Source organism: Lycorma delicatula, chromosome 5, assembly GCF_047948215.1.
Source record: "Lycorma delicatula isolate Av1 chromosome 5, ASM4794821v1, whole genome shotgun sequence".
NCBI lineage: Eukaryota > Metazoa > Arthropoda > Insecta > Hemiptera > Fulgoridae > Lycorma > Lycorma delicatula.
Genome location: NC_134459.1, coordinates 163,795,264 through 163,809,726, shown reverse-complemented (window position 1 = coordinate 163,809,726; position 14,463 = coordinate 163,795,264). Strand labels below are relative to the sequence as shown.

Below are 14,463 nucleotides of genomic sequence, written 5' to 3'. Positions count from 1 at the left end.
GATAGAAGAACAATTGCTAACATGTACAGGACCAAACAGCAACAGTAACAATTGAAGAACTTAAGAGAGAAGCAGTAATAAGAAAGGGAGTCCGACAAGGATGTTCCCTATCTCCGTTACTTTTTAATCTTTACATGGAACTAGCGGTTAATGATAACAATTCATATTCGGAGTAACAGTACAAGGTGAAAAGATAAAGACGCTACAATTTGCTGATGATATAGTAATTCTAGCCGAGAGTAAAACGGATTTAGAAGAAACAATGAACGGCATAGATGAAGTCCTACGCAAGAACTATCGCATGAAAATAAACAAGAACTAAACAAAAGTAATGAAATGCAGTAGAAATAACAAAGATGGACCACTGAATGTGAAAATAGGAGGAGAAAAGACTATGGAGGTAGAAGAATTTTGTTATTTGGGAAGTAGAATTACTAAAGATGGACGAAGCAAAAGCGATATAAAATGCCGAATAGCACAAGCTAAACGAGCCTTCAGTAAGAAATATAATTTGTTTACATCAAAAATTAATTTAAATGTTAGGAAAAGATTTTTGAAAGTGTATGTTTGGAGTGTCACACTTTATATGGAAGTGAAACTTGGACGATCGGAGTATCTGAGAAGAAAAGATTAGAAGCTTTTGAAATGCGGTGCTATAGGAGAATGTTAAAAATCAGATGGGTGGATAAAGTGACAAATGAAGAGGTATTGCGGCAAATAGATGAAGAAAGAAGCATTTAGAAAAATTTAGTTAAAAGAAGAGACAGACTTATAGGCCACATACTAAGGCATCCTGGAGTAGTTGCTTTAATATTGGAAGGACAGGTAGAAGGGAAAAATTTTGTAGGCAGGCCACGTTTGGAATATGTAAAACAAATTGTTAGGGAAGTAGGATGTAGAGGGTATACTGAAATGAAACGACTATCACTAGATAGGGAATCTTGGTGAGCTGCATTAAACCAGTCAAATGACTGAAGACAAAAAAAAAATACATATATATATTATTAGCTATTAGCCACTGATTCACTCGCGTGGATTTTAAATTTCTTCCTTGAACAGTTTTCAAAAAGAAACATTAAATTTTTACCAAAAATTTAAAGATTGATATTTAAGCGGGCATATAGGCAAATACGTCTATTTATGTACAAACCTTGTAACAAACTTTGAACAAACCTTATTTGAGCGGCAAAGTAGCAGTATTTTACATCGAATTTCAAGAATAAAACGATGAAGTTAGACCGAATACAATTATAATTTATTATGTATTGTTGACGTTTAGAAATTTTATAGAAAACTTTGTTTCATCACTCAAATTTGATTTTTGAAAAATTGTGAAAATTTGTTTTTGGTTTTCAAAAACCAAAAGGTTTTTTAGTTAAACTAAACTAAACACTAATTTCCACAACTGTAACAACTTCGGCTTCACATATTCTAATGAAAAACTCTGAACCCGTCTTTTCTATTTTCCATAGTGGATAGTTTTTACAGTGCATAACTGATAATTTGTTTTTACAAAAATTTAAATATTAATTTTCACGACTATAACCGTTTCGGTTCTAGAGATATAAAATTTTCATAAAAATATTTACCCCTCTCTTTTCTCTACTCATCCCCTTACAGAAGGAGTTTTCCAAAATTCTCTCTTACTTGGTACCTACGTTATAAAAGTAATGTCCCCTTAAAATTAATCTGCCTAGTTTAAACGGTTAGAGCTGTACGTAAATGAGCAGTTCAGTCAGCTTCATGACGCTTGTAAATCCATTAAGTTAAAAAAAAAATAGGCGAATTAAAAAAAAGAATGCTAATAGATAAAAAAACATTAAATAAAATAAAGTGTAAAATTGTTCATTTATGAACAGTGATACGAATTCTTAGAAATTCATTTCATTCAAGATGTGGGTATTATAAAATTTTAGTAGGTTACTTGGATTTCTATTGTACTATTATTGCGTCGGGGAATATCATGTCTCTCCACAGTAGTACGGTATTAAGTAGTTCAGACTCGAAAGTCGGATTAAGTTTGACACCCTACAAAGTTAAATTGATTATTTGGTACTTGCTAAGCTACTCACCTCCGTATAGTAGAAGAACATGAAATTTATAAAGCTTTTTGAAGTAATTTAAAACGAAAATTATTTATAGAAATCAATTTAATATATCATAATATTAAAATATATGACCTCGTATAAAAATAATTTTAACTCGTTTTTAATTATTTGATTTTAAAATGTAATTAAGTTTACCGGTTGATTTTTTTTTAAGTTTGAGGTTAATACTTTACTGTCATCTTTTTTTTATGATTGTGTTCTCCATATCCTAAAGAAAATTAAATTAAACTATGACCATTTAGAAGCATATAATGTCCAAGAATAAAACCATGATCAGTTCTAAACACTCTTTTTAAAATTTTATCTAAATAAATTAATTTAAATCATTTTCAATCGTACTGAAATTAAGTTTTGCTAAATACACTTAGTTAAATAATTACATGTAACTTCACACTACATCTACAGTACTACAGTAGTGTGGAAGTTGAGATTTTATACTACAATTAAAAAAATACAGGTCAACTTTTATTCACTACCCAAAAAGGAGTGTAATGTATTTAGGGTGTATGTATGAGTGTTTCGTCCACCATAACAGCTCAACGGCTGAACCGATTTAGATGTATGATCCCGCACTGGAATCCTTACGTTACTGGGAGTCTAACAGGCTATATAAATATGTTAATATGTAAATATAAATATGTGTAAAAATGTACATATATGTTTAAACAAATTTAAAACTAATGTGAATAGAGTGTTGTAAAAGGATCATTCTATATACTCAACTACCCAATAAATGTGTAATGTATTTAAGGTGTCTGCAAGTATGTATGTTTGTTCCACCGCAACAGCTCAACGGCTAAACCGATTTAGATGTTTGACTCCGCGTTGGAATCCTGACTTTACAAAGTATGTCATAGGATATATAAATATATGTATATAAGAGGCTCAACTGATAAATTTTGTCCATATATGCGTAGCATAAGAATGAAAAGAGATATTGGAATGAAATAAAAAATGAATAAAAGTACAATACCTTAGTTAAAAAATTCAGTATGTACTTTTCAATATAATCTCCGTTTATACTGATAAACTTTTCCCAACGTGACAAGTTTTTGCATTTCTTCACTGAAAAATTGTGGCTGTCTTTCTTGGATCCAAATGGTCACAGTTTCCTTCATCTCATCGCCGGTGGTGTAACGATTATCTTTAAGATCCCTCTTGAGACGAGAGAAGAAGTGAAAGTTGCATGGAGTCAAATCCGGCGAGTACGGCGGATACAGAATAGACTCAAACTTCAGTTTGAGGAGAGCCATCAGAGAGTTTGCGCGGTACCCATCGTGCACAGATTTTACGGTGACTCAATTGCTCGATAATATGGCCTTCCTGTTATTTAGATATGCGTAACTGATTAGCGATGCGTTGCTGGGTGATTCGCCGGTCACTTTGAAGCAAATCGTCTACCTTCTTTCGATGTTTCTCTTCAGTCACAGAAAATGGTCGTCTGATGGGAGGTCCGTCCTCAATTGTCGCTTTACCAGCTTCACATTCGCAAAATTTTAACGCCTACCTATTTACAGTACTCCTGTCAACAGTTTCACTACCATAAACCTCTTGTAAACCACGGAATTATATTTATTATCGTGTATTATTCATATAACGTATTATATATTATTTATATTTAAAAAATAAAAAATAAAATTAAACTATACACAGAATTGTTACCCGCACGCTCATTAATTAACCTATATTTTAGTAATTATCCTATATTGAAGAGCAAAGATTTTTTTGACGGTCGTGATTATAATTTTTAACATTTATCTCTTTTATAGAAATTAAATTAAAATGTTAAAAAAATTTTTAATGAAAATATAAATTATTATAATACTTATATTGACATTGTATATATTAGAAAAAATAAATGAACCCTAATAATTGAGTGTTATATTTTGTTTCAAATAACTTTTCTATTATTACTAATTATTTTAAAAAAAAGTATTATTTGACGTCTTATTACAATGTTCTAATAGTTGAAGATAATTTATTGTTTACTTTAACACGTTTATACTGTTAGTAGAACGTGAAAAAAGTAACCACTATGAAATAATCTATTTTTTTTTTAAATCTATATATTTTAATTAAAATAAAGAATTGTACTTTGTAGATTTTTCATAATTAAACATTAGAATTATTAGCTAAAAAGTATATAAACTAAAATATTACACTAAATTAATAAATAACAATAAAATTCAATCTTATTGAATAAGCGCATTTTCTATTACAATCATTATAATAACATAAATTTATATGAAGGATCTATTTTTAACTGTCCGAAACTTTATTCAAAGTGAAGGCCGATTAATTCGCCAAATATGCACAACATAACATTAGTGATCATGAAAGATTACACTTATAGACAAAAAAAAAGTTTAATGTTTACTGAGTGTGATATGTTTTCTTGAATTTCTTGAATTGCTTTCTTGCGTACATTACAGATCTGTAAATAAAGTTTTACTATCACCCTTAGTTTTAAATAAATTACGCTTCAAAAAAAATTAAAGGAAAATAAGTTTAAAATCTGTAAAATTTATAAATTGCATGGCCATACTTGTGTTAGAATGACTTCACTAATGCTTTTCTTTTATAAATAGCCTTAGACACATCCCGAATTAATTTTCAACAGTAATCGCCTAGAATGTTAGTATTTTATTTCCCTTTATAGCGGCTTTACATCACTGAAATGTCTTGCTTGAAACGTTCACCGTTTTCGTCTCTTACGTCTCCGAGATTGTCCAGGAAAAAATCCAGATGCGAGTGGAGGAAATGTATTTTCTAATACATATTACATCCCATAGTTCTGTATGAAGTAAGAAGTTGATTAACAATATCGTGGTAATTGTCGGATATTTGTTTGCCGAGAAAATTTTGGCAAATGTCTTTAAATGAAGCCCAAGCTGCACTTTCTACGTTATTTAACATCGAGTTAAATACATCATCTTTGACCAACTCTCTTATTTGACGACCAACAAATATTTCTTCTTTAATTTTTCCTTCACTCACATTGGGAAATTTCTGCATGATGTACAAAAATCCGGGACTATACTTCTTCATTGCTTTTACAAAACTTTTTATTAGGCCTAGCTTGATGTATTGAGGGGGTAAAAATATTTTTGGGTTCAACTAAGGGTCTATGAATAATATTTTTCCCATTTAGAGTTAAGTTGTCTCGTTTCTACCACTCTTTGGTAACATAATATTTATCCCTAGCTCGGCTGTCCCATTCGCAAAAAAAACTCATGTACTTAGTATAGCCTAACTGCATGCCTAACAAATAGCTATAACATTCAAATCACCACATATGTTCCAGCTATGTTTTTTATAATTTATTTTTCAAAAACGTCTATCTTCACATCGTATGTCTCTTTCAAATTAATACCATAAACGAATGGTATTAATATCGAAGAACATTTGTTACCGTTGTGTAGTAGAACCATTTTTAAACTATACTTGGACGAATCTATGAAAAGGCGCCAATCCTCAGGTTTATGAACTTGTCCTATGTGCAACATAACCTAATCGATATTTGTGCAATAAACCAAATTATTTTCATCAATAAATTTCTGAGAAAGTTCTGTTTGTCGGCTTCGAAAGCCCGACAGTTTTGTATTTTTTGAAATAAATGCCAAGATCCTAACAGTTCAACTGGATTTTTTGATAAATTTAAATCCCTAACGAAATCATTTAATTCACCTTGTGATATAAGGTGTGACTTATTGGAAGATAATTCAAAATCAAATTTATTATTGTCTTCTTCAGTACTGCCGGATTCTTCATCGCTGCTTTCAAAACATACATTCACAGGTAGCTAAGGAACTGGACTAATTTCACTGTGAGGTACAGGCTCAATTGCTGATTGCAATGAAGGATATTTTACAGTATGTTAAGATTTTTTAGAAATTCGAGACACACTTGTTAAACAAAAGTGACAATCGGTTACATGATCCTTTGGTTCACGCCAAACTACAGGTACACCAAATGACAAAGCCTTCCGTGTACCTTTCTTCCATCCTCTTAAATATACAGAACAGTTAGTGCATACTATAGAAGGAGCTGACGTCTTATCTTGATCACCAATTTTCAAGTTCATTTAAAAAATGTGTATATGTAATTTAATAGGCGTACAAGGAAGTCATGTGGTGCCCACATCTGACTTTTACAAATTATAATTAAAATAAAATAACGATTAACTAATGAACCATCATAATACGAACAATTAAAAGGTATTCTATATTCCCGGCTTATTTTTGAAGAAGTGAAAGCAGGATAAATAAATTTTAGAAAGTTTTATAATTTGGCTACCGCTATTTGCTTTTGTTTAAAGTTAAATTAATGACTCTGTAAACACTCTTCTGGAAATTAATTTAAATATGTACAATATTATTGTATTTCATGGTTGGCCAACCTGTGTTTAATTGTTTCCGTCCAAATATAAGTTAAATAATATTTACAAAGTTTTCAGAGGTTAATTTGTAATTCAATGAGTGCTCGGTTCTTTTTTTTATCATAAGTACTTCTTGTCTTTTTGTATATTTTGCATGCGAAAAGAGAAAGTTTAATAATAAAAGCAACATTTAGGACGAGGGCTGTTGTAATTGAGTTATATGAAAATACTTCCTTTACTCAATAAAATATTTTAGTTAAAGGTAAGATGAGCTTAATTATGTTTAAAATAACAGAATAATTGAACTGAATAACGGGACCGGTTCAGTGTCACAAAATATAACATAAATTATGGAAACAAAAGCACTAACATTTCACTAGATGATGTATTTTTGTCAAGAAAAAAAAAATAGTTCCACGAAAACATAGATTTGAACTTCAAAGAAATTTTCAGTTAAAATATATGACTCAAAAGTTCCTCGGACATTATTATAGGCTGGTCTCAGGGTTCTTTGACCACCCAAAAAACAAATTTTAACATTTGAAATGACGAAAAAAAAGACTTGAACGTGCAATAAAATGTAAAGACTAAACTCAAGAACACTGGAGTACTATCGTACAGTACTGGAAATAGTACTAATATTACTCGTACTATTCGTATTTTATGATAAATCACAATTTTAATTTCATGCATAAGAATACAATATGAACAGCTAATGGTGAAACGTCCAAAATATTTTCATCAAAAAGTGTATCACTCTCCACAAATGATGATTTGCGGTTGTTTTTTCATTTATTGTGATAGGATAATTTATGTTCTATAAAGGTTTGATGATCACTGAAAAATTTTTATCATTACTTAAGCAATGATTGTTCCCAGAGTTAATAAAAAATTCATTTTGTAGTCTTTTCAAAAAAGGTAACCAAATTTCTTTTAGAAGAAGGGGATAAAAATAACCAATCGGCTTATGAATTTACCACATATGAATCCGACTGGTCAATTTGTAAGTACAGCTAAAGAAAATAGATTGCATAACTAAAGAGAAGATAATTTCATTACTTAAATGGATCTGGTTTCAAGACGTTGATATTCGCGAAACGTGTAAATTGTTGGAGCCTGACAGGATTACAATATTAATAAGAGCTAAACAATTATTACCATTAAAAATCATTCTAACGAAAGATAATCTTTATAAAGTATAAATTGCATATACCCCTTGTATAAAATTAATTGATAAAACTATTTAAAATTTGTTTCTACTACTTCAAAGATTCATTAAAAGATTTAAAAGAAGTTTAGATAGCCTTTATGACATTGTAGACATACAATACAATTAATAGTTTTTCCCTATCAAAAGAAAAAGAAGAAAAACATTTATATGTGTCGTACCAATACCTCCATCATATCAAAAAACGTGCTTTTCCATGACACTGGAACTTGGAATTTGGGAGATACATAACTCATGAGTCAAACTGATGATGATCAACAATTCAACGTATCGTAATTTTTTTAGCAACAGTTCTAAACGTTATGGTTAATATTTTATAGAGTGTATCAACATTTTAATTAATTATTTTAATACTATTAATATAATAATTTTACTATTATTATAATATATAAATATTAATTGATTGTTTAGGTAAGCTGCAAACCACATTACACTAATCCAAAAATGGAAAACTGGAAGTCAATTATTATCAGCAATGTAGTAATAAATTTTATTGCAATAGAAATAGGAAACTTACATGTACATCGTTTTTCAACATAGTCCTCTTGCATTTCAACGCACTTGGTCCATCGTTGCACAAGCTTCCTGATGCCCTCATAAAAGAAGGTATTCGGTTGAGCTGCGAACCAGGAATTCTTTCACAGTTTCGCCTGAGGTAAATCGACGGCCCTATAATGCCTCTTTGAGTGGACCAAACAAGTGGTAGTCAGAAGGGGCAACATCAGGACTATACGGAGGATGAGCCAGTACTTCAAAATTGAGTTTTTGGAGCGTTTCAGCAGTGTGGGTAGCAGTACATGGACGGGCATTGTTGTGCAACAACATAACACCTTTCGACAGCAGTCCTCGGCGTTTGCTTCGAATTACAGGCTTCAGCTTCGCAGTAAGCATCTCACTGTAACGCGCACTGTTTATTGCCGTGTTCCTTTCCTCACAATGTTCCAGTACTGGGCCTTGTGAGTCCCAGAAAACCGTAAGGATCAGTTTTCCTGCGGATGGTTGGGTCTTGAACTTTTTTTTTTCAGGGCGAATTTGGATGTTTCCATTCTATACTCTGCCGTTTACTCTCCGATTCGTAATGATGGATGCGTGTTTCGTCACCAGTGATGATTCTGTCTAAGAAGATAACGTTCGTTACCGTAGTGATCCAAATGTTTTTGGGGAATATCGAAGCGCATTTGTTTTTGCGACTGTGTGAGTTGTTTTGGAACCCATCTTGCACAGATAGACTTTATGAAACCCAAGTCTGTTTTGGAGGATTTCGTAGGCAGAACCGTGACTAATTTGCATACGATGTGCCACTTCATCGATAGTTACTCGTCTATCTAAGAAAACCATGTCACGTGCACGCTCAATATTTTCTTCATTCGTGGCGGTAAACGATCGTCCGGCTCCTTCGTCGCGCGTAACACGTGTGCGGCCATTTTTGAATTTTTCAATCCATTTGTAGACACTCCGTTGCAGCAAAACACTATTCCCGTACTATACCGAAAGTCTTAAGAAAAATTTCGGCTCCTGATACATCTTCCGACCACAATAAACGGATAGCTGAACGTTGCTCTTCTTTGGTGCAAACAGCAAGCGGAGCAGCCATGGTTAACGGCGGGGCAGCGATAATGGAACTAACCTTCCTTTCTTTAGCCTCCGGTAACTAGCGTTTAGATAATACTTCAGAGAATGAATGAGGATGATATGTATGAGTGTAAATGAAGTGTAGTCTTGTACATTCTCAGTTAGACCATTCCTGAGATGTGTGGTTAATTGAAACCCAACCACCAAAGAACACCGGTATCCACGATCTAGTATTCCAATCCGTGTAAAAATAACTGGCTTTACTAGGACTTGAACGCTGGAACTCTTGACTTCCAAATCAGCTGATTTGGGAAGACGCGTTCACCACTAGACCAACCCGGTGGACTTAATGGAACTAACCTAGAAGCATCAAACTTGCACAGACATAAAAATTAAACCATGCATGCGTCATCTATGCAACACGGCAGTACTATCAACATAAACAAAAATATAACTAAATTGCGGATAATAATTGACTTATCCTTGTATATGTTACAGCCAGCCCGATTGTTGCGGTATTATCAGATTAAATGTTTCTATCAATTATTAAAATCTTAAAATGATTGTACATCGTTATGCTTATTTATTTATACAGAAATATCAAACAAATAATAAATACATCGAATAATAGTTTGATGTTAATAACAAGAATTTTCTCTTACTTTAGTTTAAATTTTGTTGAAAAAAAATATTAACCGGTCTTAAAACCGGCAGAAATATGTTTTTTTTTCAAATAAAAATAACATATTACTTTGAAAAAGGTCAGATTTGAATATCATTTACTGTATAGTTATAGAACCTCGTACTTATATTCTACAAAAGTACAATGAATAATAAGATTATCATGTATATATAGTTAAAATTTCACAAATTCCTTTACCGAATACAAATAACTTTTATTCAAAATTCGAAAAATATTTTTAAAGTAGTTTTTGTTTTTATTTGACATCACTATACCATTAGGTATGGATAAAAATATGAAAAAGATTTAAAAGAAAAATATCTCGTCACAGGAGCAAGGATCATTATATTCTCTTTCCTTCAAAACATCTAAGTTTTCCTCTACACATTGGGATGTCGTTTCCCGTTCCTGATTTCAAAGAGATAAAGATACAAAGTGGCTCCTTCCGGAGGTACGCGCTCAACGTTTCTAAAAAAAACATTCTTTTTTTACTCTTTAACTTACTTAAAAAACTACTTTTATAAAACAGAAACAAACGTTTTCTAACGGAATCACATTTCCGTCTTTTTCTTTTAATCTTTTCTTTTTTCAAATTTAACCATCTTCTGAAATAGTTTATTGTATTTATGAGTTAACCCCGTTTCTCTGAGTCGTCTGTAAAAAAGGTTGTTTTTTCCGATGTATCATAGTTATAAATTAGCAATATATTTCATATTTTATTTATCTTTCAGAATTATTAAACGAATTTTATTTATATTTAGAAAATAATACTTTCCATGGCTTAAATACTTATCTATTAAACAATAAATTAGGAAAACTAACACTAAAACTGTTTTTCTCTGCTAAATACCAACAAAACTTTCTGAAATAAATCAGAAAGTTCAATAAAATTTTGTCAGAATAATAAATAACTAAGAGATAAAAATTTCGCGTAAGGTAATCTGAATGTGACATGAATTTGGTGACAGCTATAAATCTATGAATCGATACAATTTTGCAGAGACGATAAATTACTACGAGATAAGAACTTGCATAAATGACTGAGGTAAATAGGCATACATTTTACACAAAGATTCTGCGGTTGAATATTGCAAATTTAGTTTCAATTAATAATAAAAAAAAAAAATAATAAATAAAACAATTTTTTGATTTTATAGATATAATTAGAACATAAGAGTTTATATCTGAGCGTTAAATCATATTTCTGCATTAATTTCATAATAAATTTACGTGATTCTACCAAACTTTTGTAAAGCAGATGGTATTTGATTCAAATATTGAGATTTAATTTGATACCAAACTTAATATTATTCCCGAATTCAACTTTAACCAAACCCAGAATAAGTATTTCTGGTCATACTTAAAATCGTCCCACTGACAAGCAGGACAAAGGAATAAGGAATAATCTCTATAGAAATCTTGTAACATTTCCTAATGAACGGCAGTACAGGTGAGATTCACCCTATAAAACCTGAAAGAGAAGAAAGGGTGATGAAAATGATATATTAAAATCTCCTAATTAATCGGTCGAGTGAAAAGAAGAGACGGAAGAAATATTACTTTGAAATATTTACTTTATAAAAATTTCTGGGCTTGAAATTCACCGCTTCTTCACAAATTAATAGTCGAGCAATCAAGAAAAATAGCGTGTTTCGCTCGAACGATTATGACTGGCTTTTTTGCCAGGTTAATCACCCAGTTAATTATATCATAAATCAGCAATATTACCGAAACTTATTTTTTAATTCGTTCGTTGAAAAGATCAGTTTTATCTTAATAAAATTCAGGTTTGATTTCAGTATCCTAAAGGATTAGGTTTTAGTAATATAAATCATTAAAAAAAACGCTGAATTCAATTTAATTGATTGGATTAATGTTCCAACTTATAAACTGGGAAATAAAATATCTAAAGTACGAATCTTAAGTGAGTATATATTAAATAAATATGTATACCAACTAAATTTTGGCTTAAAAAAATTTCAAATGTACTTACAATTAAAACAAATAAAATAACAAAAATTAACTCAAGTTTGTACATGTCTTTCAAGTTTCAAATTTAATGTACAAGGTCATTATGAAACCCATTTGAACGTATGTTATACCAGCTATGAGGAAGAGTAAAATTGAAATTGAACAACGCTTCCAGAATAAATTAGCACGAATCATTACAGTGGCGCCATAGTTTGCATGGAACAAAGAAATTCAACTATCTGGAATCACCTTAGGTCTGCGAGGAAATCAAACGAGTCGGTACATATTACAAAAACGGCTAGGTGATTATGTGAAGTATCTAGCTTTGAATCTCCTAGACAACAGTGTGGATATACGATGACATCAAACGCCTTCAAATTCTAGACTTGGGGGAGTATGAGAGACTCTTCGGTTGGGATGATACTTTTTAAATGTTAACATTTTTTCTATGCCTTGAAGAACCTGAATTTCTTTCGAAAGCTTTTACTGTTTTATTTTTCTTTTCCTTTACTTTGTAATATTACTGGGTGTTTTGTTTTTTGTTATGGCTTTACGGACTTTTATACTTTTTATGGAGTGAATCTGTGCAAATGCTTTTACGCAAATGGAGTATTATATAACGTACGTATGTTTTAATAGGGAAATTGATTGTAAATCCCTCATCCCAAGTGCTTATTGTAATTCAATTTACTTATGGTTCCTTCTTAGACCTGATGGTAAATAACCGAATTGTGATGTAAAAAAAAATAATGTAAAAGAAATTTTAATATATTTTATAATACAAATTGTGTAACTGCAAACCAAGTATGTATTGGTATCACACATTTCGATTATTGCTAAACATGAAACTAATATAAAACTTTTTATAAATAACGGTATCATAATGTATCTTTTTATAAAATATTTATTTTTAACTAAAAGAAACGCACATTTAAAATGTTATTATAAATATGTTAAAAATCATCTCAAAAAACTTTACTAAAATCAATACAATAGTTACACAATTTTTTACGCCTATCAGTTAGCAATTACCATCGGGACCTCATAGGAGGCCATAAATAAATCTGATTTATGATACTCACATGAGGAGAGAACCCGGATTAAACCCTCATTAAAGCGTAGTAAGGTACAACAATTCATAAATAGAAATAGCACTTTATAAGTGATATAAATAAAGTTCAATACTTAACATAACATTAGAAATAAATCGCAGGTAGAAAAGAATAAAAATAAAAACGTTACCAATAAAGATATATGAAAACAACAGTATAGATAAAACAGGCATTCCTCTATAAATTGCTATAATTTGTAGACTAACAAAGTGACATTCACTACACAGTGACAGAGTCATTCTGTGTTACCACTCATAGCTTTCTTCTCTCTGTCACACCTTTGGTTACATCTTCCAGATCCAGCACATGAAAACGTTTTAGTCGCCTCATGTCATTGGTGTTGTCCAATAGATTTACTGCCAGATAATTTACATATTTATCTAACCTCTGTTTGTTCTGCGAACTAAATCTTTTAATCTCTTCGTAAACAGAAAGTAATCATAAATGGTCATGAATTTTTCTACCCCTAACAAACCACGGCATCTCTGTTACGGACCACACCAATTTATTTTGGAATCTTCGAATTATCTCAATATTACTGTTACTCGTCGCATCCCAGAGCTGAATTCCATACGTACAGATAATTCTATAGATAAAAAGTTTATTAAATAACGCTAACTGTGAGTTTCTATCCAGCAACCAGTTCAGTATCCTGTACTTGAGGTTATGCTGTTTCCTCTTTTTTACCAAGCGGCTCTTCCATGTCAGACGATGATCCAAGTGCAGACCAAGGTACCATAACCGATTCGTGTGAGGGGTGTAGACGCCATTCAGGTTGACCTATACAGAATCATCCCTTCTCATTGTGAATGCCACATGGCTCAATTTGTGTCAGGAGAAGCCCCACCCCTATGCACACGATGCAACTGCCGCATGACTGTGCACCACGTTCTCGTGGGCTGCATATGTTATGCGGCGTTGCGTCGTCAGTTTAATATACCTAAAAACATCCGTGATATCTTGTGCAATAATAACGGAATTTTGGACCGGATGTTTCTCTTGTTGCATAGTACCAGGTTACTGCAAAGAGTTTAATATTATCATGTTTAATATTATGTTTTTCTGTTAGAAGAGATTTTTTTTAATAATTTTAACCTTTATTTTCAATTTTGATTTTTTTTGGTTCTATGTATTTAATTTTACTATACGGGGTGGGGACTTTTGCACAACCCATCGGTATTAGGTAAGTTTTATATAGTTTCTTTATTCGATTATTTTAACTTTTATATTTTATCGACTTCGTCTGTGGTATTAGTTTTGAGTTTTATTTTGCCTTCTTGGCTTATTTTAATAAATTTTTATTATATGATTATAATGATTACACTTACACATTATAAACTTTATTATTTTGGAGTTACCCTTTTATTAATAAAATTCCGGGCGATGATAACGCCCAGGCGTTTTTCGCCCAC

General features: G+C 31.4%; 1 protein-coding gene across 1 annotated transcript in view; it reads right to left on the bottom strand.

Annotated features, from left to right (window-relative positions):
• LOC142325556 (neural cell adhesion molecule 2-like) overlaps positions 1-14,463 on the bottom strand; it is a 769,074-nt gene that overhangs the window by 590,668 nt on the left and 163,943 nt on the right. The window lies entirely within an intron of this gene.